Here is a 24,494-nt window from a genome sequence, read left to right as displayed (position 1 = left end):
TTTGTATTTCTACATAACAGATAGAAATAAAGACCGAGACATATTGAGTGGCAGCTTCACCATCAGAGAGCCTCGACCACAACAACAACAACAGACTTAAAGGGGGCAACACACGGTATGAAGAACAGGGGGACGGAAACTTTAGATCAGGGTCATTTGGGTCGTTTCTGTTGTCATTATAATTTAAAAACAACTGTTTGACAATAAATGGCTTCACACAACCACAAACCATGAGAGAAAAAAAGTTACTGTGTTATCATTCATATTCTCTGAAAAATGGCCAAAAAACATACAGTATATATATATATATAGATATATATATATATACACACAGTGTAAAATTTAAATAAATAAATAAAATAAAATTGAAAACATCACCATGTTTCTCAGCAAAGATATCGGTAAAAACCCAAATAATCCACATATACAAAGACACCAAACCACAGATGTCCAAAAATTAACTTATGTGTAATTGTTGTGAAAGTGTAGTGACACGGACCCACAACAGGGGGCGCAAATGAACAGTCAATAGATGAGCCAAAAAAAGTAACGAATATACAAACAATCTCAGAATCTGATAATAGTCAATCCACAAAGGTGACGTGTGGGCAGGCTCGAGGATAGAAGACGTCTGTCCTGAGAAGAGCCGGAACCACACGATTTCCGCTGCCACCGAACCTGATGAATACTGGAGCCGCCAAGTCCCGAATTCCCAGGTGATCACCGTCCCCGACTGTCGGATCTGGTACTGCTGGCGAAGAGCAAAGACAGTCGAGTGTGGGTGTGTGTACACCCCATAACAACAACGGTGGGAATGCCACCTCCACCTCTAATACACACTCGTGCAGCGTCTGTGTAACCACTTATCTGACGGGAAGTAGGACGAAACAGTCGCGACCCACGCCGGTCCTCTGGTTAGACAGCTGCAACACAATCAATCAATACAGGCAGAGAAAGTTACCTCCATAGAAGTACGATATCTCGGCGATGAGGTGGAGATGACGTCTGGGTTTTATGGAGTGAGATGATGAAGAATGAGTGACAGCTGTCAGGAAATAATGAGTGACAGCTGTCACTCCCGGCTGTGTCCATGGCAGCAGCTCCCTCTCGTGCCTGAAGCCCGCACTTCAGGCAGGGCGCCCTCTGGTGGTGGGCCAGCAGTACCTCCTCTTCTGGCGGCCCACACAACAGGACCCCCCCTCAACAAGCGCCTCCTGGCGCCCGACCAGGCTTATCGGGGTGTCGACGGTAGAAATCGGCCAGGAGGGCCGGATCCAGGATGAAGCTCCTCTTCACCCAGGAGCGTTCTTCGGGTCCATACCCCTCCCAGTCCACCAGATATTGGAACCCCCGGCCCATTCGACGGATGTCCAGGAGCCGGCGCACTGTCCAAGCCGGCTCCCCGTCAATGATCCGGGCAGGAGGCGGCGCCGGACCGGGAGCACAGAGGGGTGAGGTGTGGTACGGTTTGATTTTGGAGATGTAGAACACCGGGTGGATCCGCAGTGAAGCTGGGAGCCGGAGCTTCACTGCGGCAGGGCTAAGGACCTTGAGGATGCGAAATGGTCCGATGAACCTGTCCATTAGTTTCGGTGACTGTACCTGAAGTGGGATGTCCTTCATTGACAACCACACCTCCTGCCCGGGCTGGTATGCAGGGGCCGGGGACCGCCGGCGGTCTGCATGGGTCTTGGCCCTCGTCCGGGCCTTCAACAAGGCAGAACGGGCGGTGCGCCACACCCAACGGCACCTCCGAAGGTGGGCCCGGACCGAGGGCACACCGACCTCTCCCTCCACCACGGGAAATAATGGGGGCTGGTACCCCAAACACACCTCAAATGGGGAGAGGCCGGTAGCAGAAGACACCTGGCTGTTATGCGCATACTTGATCCAGGCCAGGTGGTTGCTCCAGGCCATCGGGTGCGCAGATGTCACACAGCGGAGGGTCTGTTCCAGCTCCTGGTTGGCCCGCTCTGCCTGTCCGTTCGTCTGTGGATGGTACCCGGACGAGAGGCTCACGGTGGCCCCCATTTCCCTGCAGAAACTCCTCCAGACGTGAGAGGAAAACTGGGGACCACGATCCGAGACTATGTCAGTGGGGATCCCATGCAGACGGACGACGTGGTGGACCAGGAGGTCAGCTGTCTCCTGGGCCGTAGGGAGCTTCGGGAGGGCCACGAAGTGGGCCGCCTTGGAGAATCGGTCCACTATCGTGAGGATGGTGGTGTTGCCCTGGGACGGTGGGAGACCCGTGACAAAATCCAGGCCGATGTGGGACCAGGGGCAATGAGGCACAGGAAGCGGTTGGAGCAGACCTTGGGACTTCCTGTGGTCAGCCTTGCCCCTGGCACAGGTGGTGCAGGCCTGGATGTACTCCCGGACGTCGGCCTTCATAGACACCCACCAGAAGCGCTGCCGGACAACTGCCACGGTCCTTCACACCCCCGGATGACAGGCGAGCTTGGAACCATGACAGAAGTCAAGGACCGCAGCCCTGGCCTCTGGTGGGATGTATAGTTTGTTTCTTGGTCCAGTTCCCGGGTCCGGGCTTCGTGCCAGGGCCTCCCGGACGATCTTCTCCACGTCCCAGGTGAGGGTGGCCACGATAGTGGACTCAGGCAGGATGGGCTCCGGTGGACCCTACAGTGCAGTTTTGACCTCCTCTTCGTGTACCCGGGACAGGGCATCCGACCTCTGGTTCTTCGTCCCGGGGCGATAGGTGATCCGGAAGTCAAAACACCCGAAGAACAGTGACCAGCGGGCTTGCCTGGGGTTCAGCCGCTTGGCGGTCCTGATATACTCCAGGTTCCGATGGTCAGTGAAAACCGTGAACGGCACAGACGCTCCCTCCAACAGGTGTCTCCACTCCTCAAGAGCCTCTTTCACCGCAAGGAGTTTTCGATTGCCGACGTCATAGTTCCGTTCAGCCGGGGTCAACCTGCGAGAAAAGTAGGCACACGGGTGAAGAACCTTATCGGTCTCTCCGCTCTGGGATAGCACGGCTCCTATCCCTGAGTCAGAGGCGTCCACTTCAACCGCGAACTGGCAGCTAGGGTCGGGCTGCACCAAAACTGGCGCAGTAGAGAACCATCGTTTCAACTCCTTGAACGTGGCTTCGCACCGATCCGACCAGGTGAAGGGGACTTTTGGAGAGGTCAGGGCTGTTAGGGGGCTATCTACCTGACTGTAGCCCTTAATGAACCTCCTATAGAAATTAGCGAAGCCGAGGAACTGTTGCAGCTTCCTACGGCTTGTTGGTTGGGGCCAATCTCTCACCGCCGCAACCTTGGCCGGATCAGGAGTGATGGAGTTAGAGGAGATGATAAACCCCAGGAAGGACAAAGACGTGCGGTGAAACTCGCACTTCTCGCCCTTCACAAACAGTCGGTTCTCTAACAACCACTGCAGGACCTGACGTACATGCTGGACATGGGTCTCAGGATCCGGAGAAAAGATGAGAATATCGTCCAGATATACGAAGACGAATTGGTGCAGGAAGTCCCGCAAGACGTCGTTAACCAAGGCTTGGAACGTCGCAGGGGCGTTGGTGAGGCCGAACGGCATGACCAGGTACTCAAAGTGACCTAAGGGGGTGTTAAATGCAGTCTTCCATTCGTCTCCCTTCCGGATCCGAACCAGGTGATACGCATTTCTAAGATCCAGCTTAGTAAAGATTTTGGCTCCATTCAGGGGGGTGAACACGGAATCCAACAATGGCAACGGGTATCGGTTGCGAACCGTAATCTCATTCAGCCCCCTGTAATCAATGCATGGACGGAGTCCGCCATCTTTCTTCCCCACAAAAAAGAAACCTGCACCCATCGGGGAGGTGGAGTTCCGGATCAGCCCGGCAGCTAATGAGTCCCGGATGTAGGTCTCCATTGATTCGCGCTCAGGTCGTGAGAGGTTGTACAGCCTGCTGGACGGGAACTCAACGCCTGGAACCAAATCAATGGCACAATCGTACGGACGGTGCGGGGGAAGGGTGAGTGCCAGATCCTTGCTGAAGACGTTAACTATGATCATGGTACTCAACCGGCACTGCAGTCAGATTGGGAGGGACTTTGACCTCCTCCTTAGCATGTAAACCGGGAGGAACCGAGGATCCTAAACACACCCGATGGTTTCGCTCCACTGAACCACTACCCCAGACGGCCAATCAATCCGGGGATTGTGCTTCAACATCCATGGGAAGCCCAAAATCACGCGGGAGGTAGAAGGAGTTACAAAAAACTCAATCTCCTCCCGATGGTTTCCAGACACCACCAGAGTTACTGGTTGGGTCTTGTGTGTGATTAAAGGGAGGAGGGTGCCATGTAGTGCCCGCACATGCAATGGCGAAGGAAGCGCCACCAGAGGGAGCCCTACCTCCCTTGCCCATCTGCTGTCTAGCAAATTCCCTTCTGACCCCGTGTCCACCAGTGCTGTGGCTTGAAGGGTTAAATCCCCGCTCAGGATTGTAACTGGCCCCTGTGCGTTTCCCTAGCAACGTCAGCAGGGGGAACTGTTGCCCCACGGAGCGCTGCGGCTGTGGAGCGTGGGGAGGGCGGCCCCTTTTTGAACCCGGAAGGGAGAGGGACGGCGCGTACCCAGCCACGTCCTTCGCCTCGCTCCCGACGGCGTTCCTCCAACCGATTGTCTAACCGTATAACGAGATCGATAAACCCATCTAAATCCCGGCGGTTCTTCCTTAGCTACCAGATGCTCCTTCAGGACCGATGACAGTCCGTTTATGAAGGCGGCGCGAAGCGCAACGTTATTCCAGCCGGACCTCGCAGCCGCGATGCGGAAGTCGACTGCATATTCGGCTGCGCACCGGCGCCCCTGTCGCATTGACAGCAGCATTGTTGAAGCGGTCTCTCCTCTGTTAGGGTGATCAAACACAGTTCTGAACTCCCCCACAAACCCAGTGTATGCTGATAACAACCGTGAGTTCTGTTCCCAGAGCGCCGTAGCCCAGGCGCGTGCCTTACCCCGAAGCAAGTTAATAACATAAGCCACCTTGCTGGCGTCAGACGCGTACATCACGGGTCGTTGTGCAAAGACGAGCGAACACTGCATCAGAAAGTCCGCGCACGTCTCCACACAACTCCCGTATGGCTCTGGGGGACTTATGTATGCTTCAGGGGATGGTGGGGGGGTTCGTTGAACGACCAGTGGAATGTTAATATCTGGCACCGGGTCGGCAGGAGGAGGAGCCGCAGCAGCACTCTGATCGCGCGCTTCCACCTGTGCGGTGAGAGCCTCCATCCTGCGATTAAGGATGACGTTTTGCTTGGACATCAAATCCAGCCGAGTGGTAAAGGCGGTGAGGATTTGCTGCAACTCACCGAGCACGCCTCCTGCAGACGCCTGTGCACCCTGCTCTTCCATTAGCTGTCCAACAGATGGGTGACGCCCCTCGGGATCCATGATGCTGGCCGAGATATCCTGTTGTGAAAGTGTAGTGACACGGACCCACAACAGGGGGCGCAAATGAACGGTCAATAGATGAGCCAAAAAAAGTAACAATTTAATGTTGTGAAGGTGCACAACGAATATACAAACAATCTCAGAATCTGATAACAGTCAATCCACAAAGGTGACGTGTGGGCAGGCTCGAGGATAGAAGACGTCTGTCCTGAGAAGAGCCGGAACCACACGATTTCCGCCGCCACCGAACCTGGTGAATACTGGAGCCGCCAAGTCCCGAATTCCCAGGTGATCACCGTCCCAGAATGTCGGATCTGGTACTGCTGGCGAAGAGCAAAGACAGTCAAGTGTGGGTGTGTGTACACCCCGTAACAACAACGGTGGGAATGCCACCTCCACCTCTAATACACACTCGTGCAGCGTCTGTGTAACCACTTATCTGACGGGAAGTAGGACGAAACAGTCGCGACCCACGCCGGTCCTCTGGTTAGACAGCTGCAACACAATCAATCAATACAGGCAGAGAAAGTTACCTCCATAGAAGTACGATATCTCGGCGATGAGGTGGAGATGACGTCTGGGTTTTATGGAGTGAGATGATGAAGAATGAGTGACAGCTGTCAGGAAATAATGAGTGACAGCTGTCACTCCCGGCTGTGTCCGTGGCGGCAGCGCCCTCTCGTGCCTGAAGCCCGCACTTCAGGCAGGGCGCCCTCTGGTGGTGGGCCAGCAGTACCTCCTCTTCTGGCGGCCCACACAACATGTGAAATGACACAGAGAAAACGTATTGAACACTCTTACTGAAATTCATTTAATGCTTCGTATAAAAGCCTTGGTTTGTGATGAAGCTTCAAGATGTCTCCTGTGTGAAGAAACGGGTCTCATGCATTGATCAGTTGTGATTTTGGTCAATTCTTCCACACAAACAGTCTTCAAATCTCGAAGGTTCAGTGGACCTCTTCTTTGGAGCATCTTTTCATAATTTCACAGAAGGTGAGTGTTTTTAAGGCAGCGTGGCATTCAAGAAGCTCAGGTTAATGGCAAAAAGTGTCTTTAAAATGATGTAAAATAGGACATCCAAACTGCCAAAATGCCGTGAAACATGGCGGAAGGATTTTCAGCCGATGTATCAGAAGGTTCAGCAAGCGGTTGATGTCAAAACCAAAGCCTTAGCAGATAACGTCCACTCAACATTCATGAACATCAACTTCCAAAAGCGTCTAGCAGATAACGTCCACTCAACATTCATGAACATCAACTTCCAAAAGCGTCAAGTAGCAGTGACAGTTGCCAAATCAGGAAGCAAAACTCAGAAGCTGGAGAAAGACATCTGGACTGGCCGGATTACAAAAAGCAGAGAAGACACTGTGTTTGGCACAACCCCTTCACCAAAGGTTTGAAACCCTTATGTGTGTGCACACTGAAGAATTGTGGTTGTGGGTTAGTGATTGACCTGCTAGATATTTTTAAAAAACTGAACAAAGACTGAGGAAGCAGTATACTCACTGGATTCATAGTGTCTGGTATCTTGCCTTTATAAAAACCTTGAGCCTTCCAGCCTCCTCTTCAGAGACCACCATTTAAATTTGTGTAAGAACAGTCCTGTAAAAACAATAACCATACTCTTGTCAATAGGTTTCTCTGTTACCATTTTGGGGATTCTGAGGTTGTTTTTTTGTTTTTTTTACATTTTAACCTAAGTTTTAATATCTACCCCCTTACAATCACACAATACTTGGCTTCGGAAGAGCAGACCTTGATCATTACTGTATAAACCTGCAAACAAGACATACAGGGAGATATGCTAATGTAGAGGTCAATGTTAAATAATACAAATTCTTTACAGGCAATAGTTGTGGAAAATCAGATCCTACCTGGTGATATTTTGAGAAACAAGAGGGCAATGATGATTGTCACACCAAAGGATAAACAATATCCAGGTGACTTCCAACCTGAACCCTCTAATGAAAACCTAACTCACAATAATAGGGGATCTGGTGAGTACATAAATCATGAGCCTATAAGGCATAGGAACACATCTTCCTTAATGACCTTATTAAATAATGAATTGAAATAATGATTTTTCAAACTGAACCATATGATCCAGTATACTGGACTGGTGATACAGCATTAAAATGCTTACATTTTGGTTGAACAATATAAAGATTTTCTTGGGGAGCATTGTTTAAATGAAATTCCCCCTTTCACTAAATTCACCTGGTTGATGCTGTATAGGCCTTCGGATTGGAGAGTATAAAACAGATATGTTATAATTTAAAGGAGTAGGAAGGAATTGGATCTTTAGGTTGAATTCAATTGATTCATTTGGCCTAAACATGAAGGGATAATTATCCAGTAATATTTGATCTACCTGCTTCTCCCTGAATACTTTGAAGCATTATTTGCACATGTGTCACGAATCTCCTAATAAAATGATTGTTTTGTGTGGCTTATTAATTCTTACCTTTGACCAAGGGTACTGAGTTTTTTTGCTTGAAGTGTGTTTATTTGTTTGTTTTGTTTTGTTTTGTTTTTTACACTTAACACTTGGCTACTAACAGTAAAACCTTAAGGAACAACTTACAGCATGTGAGATTTATGATTGGGGGATTGGTGACATCATGTATACCTGGGGAGAAGAGGGGTTTTAACCCTCTGGGGTCCGAGGGCATTTTTTGGACAGTTCACTCGCCAGGCATAAATGTTTTATTACTGTTGTTAACAGCTCTCCCTGCATCCCACAATCAAGTTTTATGTCTCTTTTTTTCAGGACAACCTGTGCTTTCAGAATATAGTATGTGTTTTTGTTATGTTTTATAAGTGTAATAAAAGTTTACAATCAAAAATAGGCAAGGAAAAAATAAAGCGAAAAATAATTTTCCACACACATTTATTCAAAACACACAGCAAAACTATAACAAACAACTGTTTTGACACTTTATAAAGGTAATTTGAGGTCTCGTGTGAAAGACTGTACAACAAAAAGGTTCAAACAATAAACACAAATGCATATTTTGAACAATATATACAAAATGGTCTATGCGTTTTGTTATTTTTATATGGTAAACAGTGCATTACGCAGAGAAAGCAACAGAGTTATCCAGTAACATTCACATGAAAAATAGTAATAGAGTAGAGTAATCCTGATAGTTACACACTCTTTGTTTGAGCACTTGAGATTGTCATCAGAGGCTCTCGGTCTGCTCCTGCTTTCACTGATTGCTGTGCATAATGGTGTACGGCGCACTGAGTATGTACTAATAGCATGTACTCTTTGGAGCACCCAGGGGGCTATTCAAACGGGCCAACTAGTAACACATCACTCCTGAAAACGATCTTTGGCTTTTCACGTGAGGTAAATCTGCCCTACGATTGGATTTTGGAAGACCATGTGACGGTGAACCAATTCCGATTGGACACTCACATTGCGCACGTCATCACACAGCTTCTATGAGGAGTACAAAGATGGCCGATGGCCGCGGAGTTAACTTTTCAGCAAAAAAAAAGAGTAAGTTTCTATCTCATATCATTAAAAAGTTATTTATAATTTAGTAAAGCTTGGTCTTAGCCGTCATATATGACGGTGTCGGCCCCACAGCCTTAATTATGATTTTCTTTGAAGTAAAAGGTTACAAAAAAAACACTTCTTTAAAATATTATGGGATCCAAGCCGAGCCTACATCTTATCTGGGAGGAGAGGCAATTTTTTTTTTTTTTTTTTTTTTGGGGGGGGGGGAGTTTCTGTCCCTGAAGAAGACTATTACCGCGTGTGCCAGTGCTGATCACCATGTCTTCGAAATGGTGATAATTCTGTTCCTAACCTAACCCTAGCTCTGAACCTAACCCTAACCCTAAAACTAACCCTAACCCTAACTAACCCTAACTATGACATAAACCCTGATCCTAACCCTAACCCTAACCCTAACCCTAACCCTCAACCCTAACCTTAACCCTAACCTTAACCCTCACCTTAACCTCAACCCCAACCTTAACCTTAACCCTAACCCTAACCTTAACTCCAACTCTAACCCCAAACTTTCGACATGGTGATAGTTCTATCCCTAACCTAACCCTAAACTCAACCCTAACATTAACCCTAATATTAACCCTAACATTAATGTCAACCCTAACTGTAGCCTTAACCCTAATACTAATCCTGACCCTAAATCTGACCCTAACACTGACCCTAAACCTGACCCTAAACCTGACCCTAACTCTGACCCTAATCCTGACCATAACCCTAGAGAAATGGTTGGATCCACCGACATCAATAACCTTTTTGCTTAACGATTCCCTTATCGGTCCTTCAGAGTCGCCGTTGTTTTGGGGGGTGTTTGTCAGGAAAATGATCATTTCTCTGCACTGATTAATCAACTTTTCTGCAGCTTTGCTTTGCTTTGAAACTTGAACCAATCAAAGCAGTGATTCGCAGATCGAAGCACTACTTCAATTTGCTGCTTCGTTGATTCACTGTTTTCTTTCACTTTATTTTAATTTTCCCCGCTAAAACCCTAAAGAGCATATGTCTGTGAGTATTATTTACCTTTTTTTATGTTAAACCCACCTGTTATGGTCTTCTGAAACAGTTGCTATTTTATAACTTAAAAACAGGACCAATGCTAATGCATTAGCATGTCTATGGCATTTTCAATATTAAAGTTAGCATTAAGCTGTTCGCATCTCAGCATATTTGTGTGCATTTGTTTTCTGTATAATAATTAATGGATCAGTGTTCGTGGTCAAATTGTATTTTTTTATTCAGAAATTAATAATAACAGCAACAACAATAATAGTAATAATAACTCATAATAACAAATATTGCTACAATACAATTTTATAGAAAGAGACAAAAAAAACTAATGAAACAAAACACAACAGAAAAGATAAAACATCTAACAATGAAAATAAATAAATACATATAGAAATAAATAAGTGTTTCCTGTGAACAACTAGTGACTCTTACACCTCCATTTCATCCCTGTTTTATTTAAGTTTAATGACAGTTTGTTTCAGTCAAACCAGATTTTCAGTGTGTTAATTTCTTCAGTGATTTCCTCCAGAACTATCTGCCAAACTAGAAAACTGCTGCATCCTAGTAAGAGCAGAATACTACTGGAATGAATCTGAATAAGGAAACTTGGGTTTTTTTCTCACTAAATGGATGCTGCACTCACTGCAGTTTATTGTCTGGAATAGTCCCAGTTTGCATTTCAGAGCTTCTAGAATTCAAACATTTTCGTGCAGGTGGTGTTGGGGGTTAATTTTGGGTTTCAGCTTTTTTTGTTTTTCATCACTTTCATCCCTGAATATGTGAAACCGTGAGTCACTTTTGTGCAGATTAAAGTCACTAACTGGGACTCCTGTCTTGTTGGGAGAAAAACGAGAATCATCCTCCGTTCTGTTCACACAGCTCCAAACGCTGCGTGGCTCTCTGACGAGTCAAGTTAGAACGATAGAGTCCGGTCAGAATTAATCAATAAATCAATCAATTTTTTTTTATATAGCGCCAAATCACAACAAACAGTTGCCCCAAGGCGCTTTATATTATAAGGCAAGGCCATACAATAATTATGGAAAAACCCCAACGGTCAAAACGACCCCCTGGGAGCAAGCACTTGGCTACAGTGGGAAGGAAAAACTCCCTTTTAACAGGAAGAAACCTCCAGCAGAACCAGGCTCAGGGAGGGGCAGTCTTCTGCTGGGACTGGTTGGGGCTGAGGGGAGAGAATCAGGAAAAAGACATGCTGTGGAGGGGAGTGCATCATGAGAACCCCCCAGCAGTCTACGTCTATAGCAGCATAACTAAGGGATGGTTCAGGGTCACCTGATCCAGCCCTAACTATAAGCTTTAGCAAAAAGGAAAGTTTTAAGCCTAATCTTAAAAGTAGAGAGGGTGTCTGTCTCCCTGATCTGAATTGGGAGCTGGTTCCACAGGAGAGGAGCCTGAAAGCTGAAGGCTCTGCCTCCCATTCTACTCTTACAAACCCTAGGAACTACAAGTAAGCCTGCAGTCTGAGAGCGAAGCGCTCTATTGGGGTGATATGGTACTACGAGGTCCCTAAGATAAGATGGGACCTGATTATTCAAAACCTTATAAGTAAGAAGAAGAATTTTAAATTCTATTCTAGAATTAACAGGAAGCCAATGAAGAGAGGCCAATATGGGTGAGATATGCTCTCTCCTTCTAGTCCCTGTCAGTACTCTAGCTGCAGCATTTTGAATTAACTGAAGGCTTTTCAGGGAACTTTTAGGACAACCTGATAATAATGAATTACAATAGTCCAGCCTAGAGGAAATAAATGCATGAATTAGTTTTTCAGCATCACTCTGAGACAAGACCTTTCTAATTTTAGAGATATTGTGCAAATGCAAAAAAGCAGTCCTACATATTTGTTTAATATGCGCTTTGAATGACATATCCTGATCAAAAATGACTCCAAGATTTCTCACAGTATTACTAGAGGTCAGGGTAATGCCATCCAGAGTAAGGATCTGGTTAGACACCATGTTTCTAAGATTTGTGGGGCCAAGTACAATAACTTCAGTTTTATCTGAGTTTAAAAGCAGGAAATTAGAGGTCATCCATGTCTTTATGTCTGTAAGACAATCCTGCAGTTTAGCTAATTGGTGTGTGTCCTCTGGCTTCATGGATAGATAAAGCTGGGTATCATCTGCGTAACAATGAAAATTTAAGCAATGCTGTCTAATAATACTGCCTAACGGAAACATGTATAAAGTGAATAAAATTGGTCCTAGCACAGAACCTTGTGGAACTCCATAATTAATCTTAGTCTGTGAAGAAGATTCCCCATTTACATGAACAAATTGTAATCTATTAGATAAATATGATTCAAACCACCACAGCGCAGTGCCTTTAATACCTATGGCATGCTCTAATCTCTGTAATAAAATTTTATGGTCAACAGTATAAAAAGCAGAGGTCTAACAGGACAAGCACAGAGATGAGTCCACTGTCTGAGGCCATAAGAAGATCATTTGTAACCTTCACTAATGCTGTTTTTGTACTATGATGAATTCTAAAACCTGACTGAAACTCTTCAAATAGACCATTCCTCTGCAGATGATCAGTTTTACAACTACCCTTTCAGGCTCTGACTCTTTGTCAGCCTGGCTACAGTGCTGAAAAGAAACCTGGGGTTGTTCTTATTTTCTTCAATTAGTGATGAGTAGTAAGATGTCCTAGCTGTACGGAGGGCTTTTTTATAGCGCAACAGACTCTTTTTCCAGGCTAAATGAAGATCTTCTAAATTAGTGAGACTTACCTGCTTTAAGATGCGAGTTTGTGAGTTATACCACGGAGTCAGGCACTTCTGATTTAAGGCTCTCTTTTTCAGAGGAGCTACAGCATCCAAAGTTGTCTTCAATGAGGATGTAAAACTATTGACGAGATACTCTATCTCACTTACAGAGTTTAGGTAGCTACTCTGCACTGTGTTGGTATATGGCATTAGAGAACATAAAGAAGGAATCATATCCTTAAACCTAGTTACAGCGCTTTCTAAAAGACTTATACTATAATGAAACTTATTCCCCACTGCTGGGTAGTCCATCAGAGTAAATGTAAATGTTATTAAGAAATGATCAGACAGAAGGGAGTTTTCAGGGAATACTGTTAAGTCTTCAATTTCCATACCATGAGTCTAATAATAGATTAAATGCAGTGTTGAGGCTGTCATTCTCAGCATCTGTGTGGATGTTAAAATCGCCCACTATAATTATCTTATCTGAGCTAAGCACTAAGTCAGACAAAAGGTCCGAAAATTCACAGAGAAACTCACAGTAACGACCAGCTGGACGATATATAACAACAAATGAAACTGTTTTTTGGGACTTCCAATTTGGATGGACAAGACTAAGAGTCAAGCTTTCAAATGAATTAAAGCTCTGTCTGGGTTTTGGATTAATTAATAAGCTGGAGTGGAAGATTGCTGCTAATCCTCCGCCCCGGCCCGTGCTACGAGCATTCTGACAGTTAGTGTGACTCGGGGGTGTTGACTCATTTAAACTAACATATTCATCCTGCTGTAACCAGGTTTCTGTTAGGCAGAATAAATCAATATGTTGATCAATTATTATATCATTTACTAACAGGGACTTAGAAGAGAGAGATCTAATGTTTAATAGACCACATTTAACTGTTTTAGTCTGTGGTGCAGTTGAAGGTGCTATATTATTTTTTCTTTTTGAATTTTTATGCTTAAATAGATTTTTGCTGGTTATTGGTGGTCTGGGAGCAGGCATCGTCTCTACGGGGATGGGGTAATGAGGGGATGGCAGGGGGAGAGAAGCTGCAGAGAGGTGTGTAAGACTACAACTCTGCTTCCTGGTCCCAACCCTGGATAGTCACGGTTTGGAGGATTTAAGAAAATTGGCCAGATTTCTAGAAATGAGAGCTGCTCCATCCAAAGTGGGATGGATGCCGTCTCTCCTAACAAGACCAGGTTTTCCCCAGAAGCTTTGCCAATTATCTATGAAGCCCACCTCATTTTTTGGACACCACTCAGACAGACAGCAATTCAAGGAGAACATGCGGCTAAACATGTCACTCCCGGTCCGATTGGGGAGGGGCCCAGAGAAAACTACAGAGTCCGACATTGTTTTTGCAAAGTTACACACCAATTCAATGTTAATTTTAGTGACCTCCGATTGGCGTAACCGGGTGTCATTACTGCCGACGTGAATTACAATCTTACCAAATTTACGCTTAGCCTTAGCCAGCAGTTTCAAATTTCCTTCAATGTCGCCTGCTCTGGCCCCCGGAAGACAATTGACTATGGTTGCTGGTGTCGCTAACTTCACATTTCGCAAAACAGAGTCGCCAATAACCAGAGTTTGATCCTCGGCGGGTGTGTCGCCGAGTGGGGAAAAACGGTTAGAAATGTGAACGGGTTGGCGGTGTACACGGGGCTTCTGTTTAGGGCTACGCTTCCTCCTCACAGTCACCCAGTCGGCCTGCTTTCCCGGCTGCTCGGGATCTGCCAGAGGGAAACTAACGGCGGCTAAGCTACCTTGGTCCGCACCGACTACAGGGGCCTGGCTAGCTGTAGAATTTTCCACGGTGCGGAGCCGAGTCTCCAATTCGCCCAGCCTGGCCTCCAAAGCTACAAATAAGCTACACTTATTACAAGTACCATTACTGCTAAAGGAGGCCGAGGAATAACTAAACATTTCACACCCAGAGCAGAAAAGTGCAGGAGAGACAGGAGAAGCCACCATGCTAAACCGGCTAAGAGCTAGTAGCTGCGCTAAGCTAGCAGATTCCTAAAAATGCACAAATTGAATAATGTGTAAATAATTTAGAGGTGATTCAGCAGAGGGAGTGCTTTAGTTAAGGCACATGAAGATTACACTGTGAAACAAATCGTTATCTAGGTAACTAGATCAATCTAACTGCGCAGATTAAACAGCTAACAGATACAGAAAAACACCGCTGTGCTCCGGAACAGGAAGTGATACAATACCGCAGTGAGAGCCAACCACCAGTAGAGGCAAGCAAGAGCCGAAAAATCTGGCTAAAAATTAGAAAGGTCTTGTCTGAGAGTGATGCTGAAAAACTAATTCATGCATTTATTTCCTCTAGGCTGGACTATTGTAATTCATTATTATCAGGTTGTCCTAAAAGTTCCCTGAAAAGCCTTCAGTTAATTCAAAATGCTGCAGCTAGAGTACTGACAGGGACTAGAAGGAGAGAGCATATCTCACACATATTGGCCTCTCTTCATTGGCTTCCTGTTAATTCTAGAATAGAATTTAAAATTCTTCTTCTTACTTATAAGGTTTTGAATAATCAGGTCCCATCTTATCTTAGGGACCTCATAGTACCATATCACCCCAATAGAGCGCTTTGCTCTCAGACTGCAGGCTTACTTGTAGTTCCTAGGGTTTGTAAGAGTAGAATGGGAGGCAGAGCCTTCAGCTTTCAGGCTCCTCTCCTGTGGAACCAGCTCCCAATTCAGATCAGGGAGACAGACACCCTCTCTACTTTTAAGATTAGGCTTAAAACTTTCCTTTTTGCTAAAGCTTATAGTTAGGGCTGGATCAGGTGACCCTGAACCATCCCTTAGTTATGCTGCTATAGACGTAGACTGCTGGGGGGTTCCCATGATGCACTGTTTCTTTCTCTTTTTGCTCTGTATGCACCACTCTGCATTTAATCATTAGTGATCGATCTCTGCTCCCCTCCACAGCATGTCTTTTTCCTGGTTCTCTCCCTCAGCCCCAACCAGTCCCAGCAGAAGACTGCCCCTCCCTGAGCCTGGTTCTGCTGGAGGTTTCTTCCTGTTAAAAGGGAGTTTTTCCTTCCCACTGTCGCCAAGTGCTTGCTCACAGGGGGTCGTTTTGACCGTTGGGGTTTTTACGTAATTATTCTATGGCTTTGCCTTACAATATAAAGCACCTTGGGGCAACTGTTTGTTGTGATTTGGCGCTATATAAATAAAATTGATTTGATTTTTTTTTTTATCATGGCCCAAGTAGAGGGTCATCCCTTTGAGTCTGGTCTGCTTGAAGTTTCTTCCTCAATTAATCAGAGGGAGTTTTTTCTTACCACTGTTGCCTGAGTTCTTGCTCTGGGGGTTGATAAGGTTAGACCTTTCTTGTGTGAAGCACCTTGAGGCAACTTTATTGTGATTTGGCACTAAGTAAACTAAATAAATTGAAACTGAATTGAAATTGAGAGCCCTCTATGTTGAAGAATCTTGGAAGCCTACCACCTGAATGCCCAGAAGGATGTTTGCTGACTCTGAGAGGTACAGAAGGGCATCATGAGAGACAGGTCCTGGAAAGCAAAAAAGTACAATAAGATGTCCGTAAGTGAAGCTCTGGAAACTGACAAACAAACGATCACAGCTCTGGCTACTCAGGTGAAGAGGCCAAGAAAATAAATGACCTGTTCTCCAATGGCCCATCCAGAGTGTTGTTATGGTTCACCAAGGAACTGAGTGGTAGGACCCAAAAGCAGAGAGCTGTGATGGGTTAAAGGGAGTAACAAGATTTTACTTTAAGCATGATGGGGATGAATGAGAATTGTGCACAAGGAATGATGGTCAAACAGAAAACAGGAGGAGGTGCCGAGGAGCCACAGCACCGGAAGACAGGACACGAGGAGGTGAGATATAACCAGCTTCAGACTGCACGGAATCAGAGGTCCAAGTTAGACAGTGCGATGAAGAATACAAAAAAAAAATCCACAAAGGAGTGACAGTGATCATCCAATGCAGAGGAGGAAAAAACATCCACTTAATCCACTGTGGGTTAGAAAGAAAGAAAAAAAACTGAATTCAAAGAAAATACCTAAACCAGGAAGTACAGTGTTTTAGTTTGACAAAAAACAAGCAAACAAAAAAACATAGAATTCAAAATGGCACAAGAGTTCAAAGTTTCACAGGAACATTTCTGAGCACAAAGACGTTAAAACCTTACCACTCGATGTGATGGAAGATTCTGGTGATGAAAGTCTGCCCAACTCAGGAAGTCTGCTCAACTCAGGAGTTCTGCCCAACTCAGGAGGTCTGACCAACTCAGGAGGTCTGACCAACTCAGCAGGTCTGACCAACTCAGCAGGTCTGCCCATCTCAGGAGGTCTGACTAACTCCGAAGGTCTGACCAACTCAGGAGGTCTGACCAACTCAGCAGGTCTGCCCATCTCAGGAGGTCTGACTAACTCCGAAGGTCTGACCAACTCAGGAGGTCTGACCAACTCAGGAGGTCTGACCAACTCAGGAGGTCTGACTAACTCAGGAGGTCTGACTAATTCACAAAGTCTCACCATCTCAGGAGGTCTCACCAACTCAGGAGGTCTGCCCAACTCAGGAGGTCTGACCATCTAAGGAGGTCTGACCAACTCAGAAGGTCTGCTCAACTCAGGAGGTCTGACCAACTAAGGAGGTCTGACCAACTCAGAAGGTCTGCTCAACTCAGGAGGTCTGACCAACTCAGGAGGTCTGACTAACTCAGGAGGTCTGACTAACTCGGGAAGTTTCACCATCTCAGGAGGTCTCACCAACTCAGGAGGTCTGCTCAACTCAGGAGGTCTGACTAACTCAGGAGGTCTGACTAATTCAGGAAGTCTCACCATCTCAGGAGGTCTCACCAACTCAGGAGGTCTGCCCAACTCAGGAGGTCTGACCATCTCAGGAGGTCTGACCAACTCAGAAGGTCTGCTCAACTCAGGAGGTCTGACCAACTCAGAAGGTCTGCTCAACTCAGGAGGTCTGACCAACTCAGGAGGTCTGACCAACTAAGGAGGTCTGACCAACTCAGAAGGTCCGCTCAACTCAGGAGGTCTGACCAACTCAGAAGGTCCGCTCAACTCAGGAGGTCTGACCAACTCAGGAGGTCTGACTAACTCAGGATGTCTGACTAACTCAGGAAGTCTCACCATCTCAGGAGGTCTCACCAACTCAGGAGGTCTGCTCAACTCAGGAGGTCTGACTAACTCAGGATGTCTGACTAACTCAGGAAGTCTCACTATCTCAGGAGGTCTCACCAACTCAGGAGGTCTGCTCAACTCAGGAGGTCTGACCAACTTAGTGATGATATTTTCATGACTACCTTTAATAAACCCACATGTATTTACCATTAAAGCCTACAATAGTTTATCATGAACAAATCATGTCAGTCTATTTAAAGTACCTTCATTTCCAGCAATTTGAACTCTGGTGTATCTCATACAGTCGACATGATATATTTACATCAACCTACGTCGCTTTGCCTTCGTTATATTAACATCAGACATGAAGGTGAGATATCACATATTTCAAGCAAAGATTGCAGCTGAAGCACTCTGGAGTTATCAAATCTTTCAATCTAAGCTTTAGATCAGTCAAAGCTGGTCTTTCAGGCTGAATTCCAAACAAGAAGCAGGTGGTTATAGCAACATGCAGCCAAACAACATCAAACTTTTTCCTTCTCCTTCTTAATTGTGATATTAACAACCGAGCATGTCTCAGCCTCAGTCTATCTAAATTCCAGGTGTTTTTGAAGCTAAGGGTTAGCTGCAGGTGATGACTGTATTGACCACTGCGCTTCTCTGTGGATTTATCGCTGGCAACTAATGCTTTAGGTGCTGTTAGTTCTGACCAATTGATTTTACTCTCTTCTTGGTTTGAGGTTCTGCTGCCACAATAGACATGTCAAGTTTTGGTAAATGGTAAATGGACTGCATTTATATAGCGCTTTTCCATCTATATCAGAAGCTCAAAGCTCTTGACAGTTTTGCCTCACATTCACTCATTCACACACACACTCACACACTGATGTCAGGGTGCTGCCATGTAAGGCGCTCACAACATACTGGGAGAAACGTGGGGATTAGGGGCTTTGCCCAAGAGCCCTTAGTGACTTTGTGGTCAGACGGGGGTTTGAACCAAGGATCCTCTAGTCTCAAGCCCACTGCTTAACCACTAGACCATCACCTCTGAATTTAGTGCAATCTGCTGGACCCCTGCTTGAGCCCTGACCTGTGACTCCTGCCCTAAGGATGCTGATGTGGACATTTATGAGTTACAGTTGGACTTGTGTTTTGTATGTTTGTTTATACTTTGATTATTTGATCTTTAACATTGGTAGTTTGCCCTCTGCAGTGGGTCACCCCTCTGAGTCTGGTCTGCTTGAGGTTTCTTCCTCAGAGTACCTACTTGCTCAGGGGGGTTGGTGAGGCTACACCTTACCAGCAAGTCACTCTCAAGTGATGAATCGGCAAGTCTCAATTCAAGTCCCAAGTCAAGTCTCAAGTCATAATGACCACTGATTGTTTACAAGCTGACTTGAGACTTGCCGATTCATGACTTGAGAATGACTTGACAGTGACTTCGTCCCACCTCTGCACCTTACGGGTGCACCTTATGTTGTGATTTGGTACTATGCAAATCAATCCATTTGATCTGAAATGTCAACAGTTTCACAAAAAGGTGAGTTTTAAAGAATTTCAAGCTTTCAAATACATCAGACATTAGTCCTGTAGAGACTAACAGTCATAATAACACACTGTGAACAGCCGCCTCAACACATTTTATACATTATTATCAGTCGATGGCATGTGTGTGTGTGTGTGTGTGTGTGTGTGTGTGTGTGTGTGTGTGTGTGTGTGTGTGTGTGTGTGTGTGTGTGTGTGTGTGTGTGAGAGAGAGAGAGAGAGAGAGAGAGAGAGAGAGAGAGAGAGAGAGAGAGAGAGAGAGAGTGAGAGAAAGTTAGGGAGGTTACTGTATTTGACTACATGTATACACTCGGTTGCCAATTTATTAGGTACACCTCATGAAACATAACTTCTCCTTCGTGAAGTAGTGAAGGTGCACCGTCTTTAAGATCAACACCACCAGCCACTTCTGTCGTCCTTTCTATTACATTTCTGTTATATTGGTGAATTGTTCCCCACATCAGGTGAGGGTGAGAACTTTTTGAAGTGCCCTCATGTGTCTATGGTTTGTGCATTATTGGTCATCTTTATTTGAGTAATACAGGACAGAAAGTCCAGGTGAATCTGAGCCAAACTGAGCATATTCATCAGCACTTTGGCAGACAGGAAACAGTTCTTTACGGAGGCCTATTAAATATCAGTGTTGGGTTTGGTCCTTCCCAATCAGCCGACGGGAGCAGATGATCTCTCCATCTGTGCAGTGATCTCACAGACACACACACACACACACACACACACACCATCACTGCCAGATCTTGACCTGACAAACAGCGGTGTATTGTCATAACACCATTGTGTCTCAGGGTAACCATGTCGGATGCTGAACTAAACCGAGCTTGAAGTTTGGACCTGATTACGTGGCTGAGTGCCGACTGCAATTGGCCACACTCAGAATTGATGGTAGACTGAACCGTAGCATCGTACATGCTAAATGCAGCGCCCATCATTTTTACTCACCATACAAGTCTAAAAAACAAGCCATGCTGAAAATGAAGGAACGAGGACCCGGCTCATCCTAACCATCCTCTCTTAGCGGCTTTCTTAAGTTTCCAATGACGCTACAAGTCAAGCGCAGGCGCTGGGAAATGGAGACGAGCCGAAGAGTCGAGTTTCCATCCCACCTAGCACGCGGTGCCCTCACCGGGCCTGAACCCACTCCACACACGCATTTATCCTATTACACCAATCTGCTCACATCCACTTCATACGTTCATAAAGAGTTGGAAAATATGCACGATGATCAAATTGAGGAAAAGCCACAGTTGTGGTGCGTATCACATCCATGAATATAATTCCCATCGATTTGGTTTGCCAAACATCTCAGACCAGCTTAATATCTTTATATCAAATCCCTCTAAAAGCGTATAATTTCCAGTGATTGCTCACACTTGCGGCCTCCTTACGTTCACACTGACAAGCAAGCGGTGGCACGGCTCCAGAGAACACACTCCGTCTCGCTGGCGTTTCCTGGTGTTGCCGACTTATTTATTCTGCACAGCTTTAAGTGGCGGCTGTGGAAAAAGGAGGAAACAAAGAGTCATTCTCAGAGCATGTGCACACCACTGAGTGGGAAAATGGAGCCGCTTAGAGCCTTTTTCAGCTCAAACATATTTCACCGTCAGAGCTGAGAAAGTGCAGAACGTTTGACATCATTCATTTAAAATGACCCTGCAACATGGGATCAGATCCCCTCAAACACGGGTAAAGAGTCAAGCAAATGGGTGTCTTTAAAATGTGTGGCCACGTGTTGTTAAGATGACAATGTCACCGCAAAATGCAGCAAATATTGCCTTTGTGAAACTGTGCCACTTGTTTGCTTTGTTTCAGCCTTCGAGACGTGGGGATAGAGCTGGTCTCTGACTGGGTGGTTGCTATCCAGGACCCACGGTGGTTCCACAGTGTGGTGGAGACTAAACCTGTGTTGTTGTTTTGAGGCACTGACTCAAATGTTTGTGTGGACTTTGTGGAATCAGAGGCAGCTGGTTGATTTTTAAGAGGGCTCACCTTCAGGTCTTCATGAAGGAGATTTACTGCAGGGCTGCATTTCACAAGGTGTGCCTAATAAACTGGCAACTGAGTGTATATTTCTAGGCAAATACAGCAACCTGTAACTTTACTAACTCTGTCTCACTCACTCACAGTATCACGTCATATAAACACTGTTGAGGCGGCCATTCACAGTGTATTATTGTGACACTGTTCGTCTCTTTTGGAGCGCATCCGATGTATTTGTACCATTGTAATACTTTAAAAGTCACTGTTGATAAAGCTGTTGAGGTTGTTCAGCTGCATGCTGATAACCACACACTTCTTGTTTTGAATTTACCCTGCAAGACAAGCTTCATTTCAAAACTTTGATTCAAAGCTTTGAATACTCCAGATTGCTTCAGCTGCAGTCTTTCCTTAAATTATATGAGCAAAGCAGCGCAAAGCTCACTCATGGTACACTGAGTCCCAAACAGGAAGTGCCAAATTTTGAGTGAAACAGGAAATGTCAAATGTTGAACACTTCTTGACATGAGTGGAGCTAGAGCGGACCCCAGGATTGTGTTGGACTCCCCTGAAATCTGATTGGACACATGTCACGTCACCGAACATCTGATTAAAAAGAGCTGCATTTTGGCACAATGTTATGGACAAAGAATACAGGTGCATTTTATTGATGGCATTTTGAATGCACAGAGATACCGTGACGAGATCCTGAGGCCCATTGTTGTGCCAACATCCAAGAACATCACCTCATGTTGCAGCAGGATAATGCACGGCCCCATGTTGCAAGGATCTGTACACAATTCTTGGAAGCTGAAAATGTCCCAGTTCTTGCATGGCCGGCATACTCACCGGACATGTCACCCATTGAGCATGTTTGGGATGCTCTGGACCGGCGTATACGACAGCGTGTACCAGTTCCTGCCAATATCCAGCAACTTCGCACAGCCATTGAAGAGGAGTGGACCAACATTCCACAGGCCACAATTGACAACCTGATCAACTCTATGTGAAGGAGATGTGTTGCACTGCATGAGGCAAATGGTGGTCACACCAGATACTGACTGGTATCCCCCCCAATAAAACAAAACTGCACCTTTCAGAGTGGCCTTTTATTGTGGACAGTCTAAGGCACACCTGTGCACTAATCATGGTGTCTAATCAGCATCTTGATATGGCACACCTGTGAGGTGGGATGGATTATCTCAGCAAAGGAGAAGTGCTCACTATCACAGATTTAGACTGGTTTGTGAACAATATTTGAGGGAAATGGTGATATTGTGTATGTGGAAAAAGTTTTAGATCTTTGAGTTCATCTCATACAAAATGGGAGCAAAACCAAAAGTGTTGCGTTTATATTTTTGTTGAGTGTAGTTAACTAGATCAATCTAACTGTGCAGATTAAACAGCTAACAGATACAGCAAAGCACCGCTGTGCTCCGGAACAGGAAGTGATACAATACCACAGTGAGAGCCAACCACCAGTAGAGGCAGTAGAGTCAAGCTGTCATCAGACAGCTGTATTTCATACGAGTGAAGCGTAGCGCAGCGGCACAAAGCTCAGTCATGGTACAGGGCATCCTAAACAGGAAGTGCCAAAATTCAAATCCACAGTAAAACAGGAAATGTTCAAATGTCAAACACTTCCTGGATTGACAGACGAGATCCCATGGAATCTCATGGGAACTCAGTGGCAAGCTCACACTCAAAAAGGAAGTGCCAAGTTTTCAGTCACAGTGAAACAGGAAATGTCAAATGTTGAACAGTTCCTGGCATGGGTGGAGCTAGAGCGGAGGCCGGGGTTTCACTGGACTCCCCTGAAATCTGATTGGACACAGATGATTGACATGTCACGGCACCACACGTCTGGTTGAAGGAGCTGCATTTTCAAATCAGTGAGTCACATTGACTGCTAGGTTCCTCCTGTCCAGTAGCTGGTGCTGTGTACCACAAAAAGTTCTAATCCACCTTAGAAGAAGAAAAATGTTTACTTCAGATTTGAACTGAACACATCGTGTGAACTATGAACTTCTAATCACACCAAACTTATATTGGTGAGTAGATGACCGTATTTTATGTCAGAGGTCCAGGTTGTTAAAAGCAGCATTTCTCCTTTAATTCGGGTTGGCTTATATACACATGTTTAAGCCAACAGACAGCAGCTGGTTCATGCTCTGTTGGCTTATTAGTGCAGCAGATAACTGAAACAATCCTTCAAATGATCATACAAGCATCAAATTCAGCACAAATACAGCTGAAGCAAAATTAATGGAGCAACTTTAACTTTTGACCCCTGTACAAACTTAAACTGACCTTTGTCACCATTCTTGCTGCTTTTACCTCATAACTCCATAACATTCAGTCACAGATTGTCCAAACTATACCTTTTTGGAATCTTTATGATCAAGCAAATAATGTGGTGTAGTTTTCAATATGATTGGAGCATTTTTTAATTTTGACCTCTGTGTAATTCTTCAGTTATAGTTGTTCCATTCCATATGATCACCCTTTCCATTGCAGATTAAGACAAGACCTTTCTTCCATTCCATATGAACAATACCTATCTGTCAGAATGAAAAAAAAAAGATTGTTTGCAATGTACCCCCACCCGCCTGTAGGAGTTTGGTTCTGATACCACAGATCCCAGGGCCTTCCCCTTCCTTCATCTGTTTTGTGTCTTTTCATCTCACCAACATTTGGTGGTTTACAAGTGAATGGAGAGTCCAGCACATGAATCCTGGCACTGACAAAGTCTAATATCTCAGCAGGAGGATCAGCTTGATACAACTACTCAACATAGCTGATCCACCATGACAGTACAGTATAGACATCTGTCAGGAATGAACTATCTTCCACCATAACTGCAGTGTGACGAGGTGTAGGTTTGGAGGAGCAAAATGCATTGATTCCTCTGTAAGCAGATCAAGGCTCATTAAACTACAGGTGGTGTGGCAGCTGATGACAGATTCCTCTAACAAATACCTTGTTGTCCATTCTCAGGACCATCGCAGCCTGCCTCCTTAGCTCCCTGCACATCATACAATTTCCATCACGTCATGCACTACGAAACTTTCAAGGTGTAACTGGTGAAGAACTCCCACAAGTTGTGTCCATGTCTGCAAGTCCTACAGCCATATTGCATGCAAATTCCTAAGAA

At 45.3% G+C, this 24,494-nt stretch overlaps 1 long non-coding RNA gene across 1 annotated transcript; it reads left to right on the top strand.

The window, feature by feature from the left end:
* The first annotated feature begins 391 nt into the window (after nucleotides 1-391).
* LOC117500873 lies at nucleotides 392-20,610 on the top strand. The gene is made up of 3 exons (XR_004557877.1): nucleotides 392-474; nucleotides 14,310-14,313; nucleotides 20,599-20,610. It is a non-coding gene; the product is annotated as an uncharacterized LOC117500873 (long non-coding RNA).
* Nucleotides 20,611-24,494: the final 3,884 nt, after the last annotated feature.

The sequence above is a fragment of the Thalassophryne amazonica genome, chromosome 19 (genome assembly GCF_902500255.1).
Source record: "Thalassophryne amazonica chromosome 19, fThaAma1.1, whole genome shotgun sequence".
Classification (NCBI taxonomy): Eukaryota; Metazoa; Chordata; class Actinopteri; order Batrachoidiformes; family Batrachoididae; genus Thalassophryne; species Thalassophryne amazonica.
This window is presented reverse-complemented; position numbering and strand designations above follow the sequence as displayed.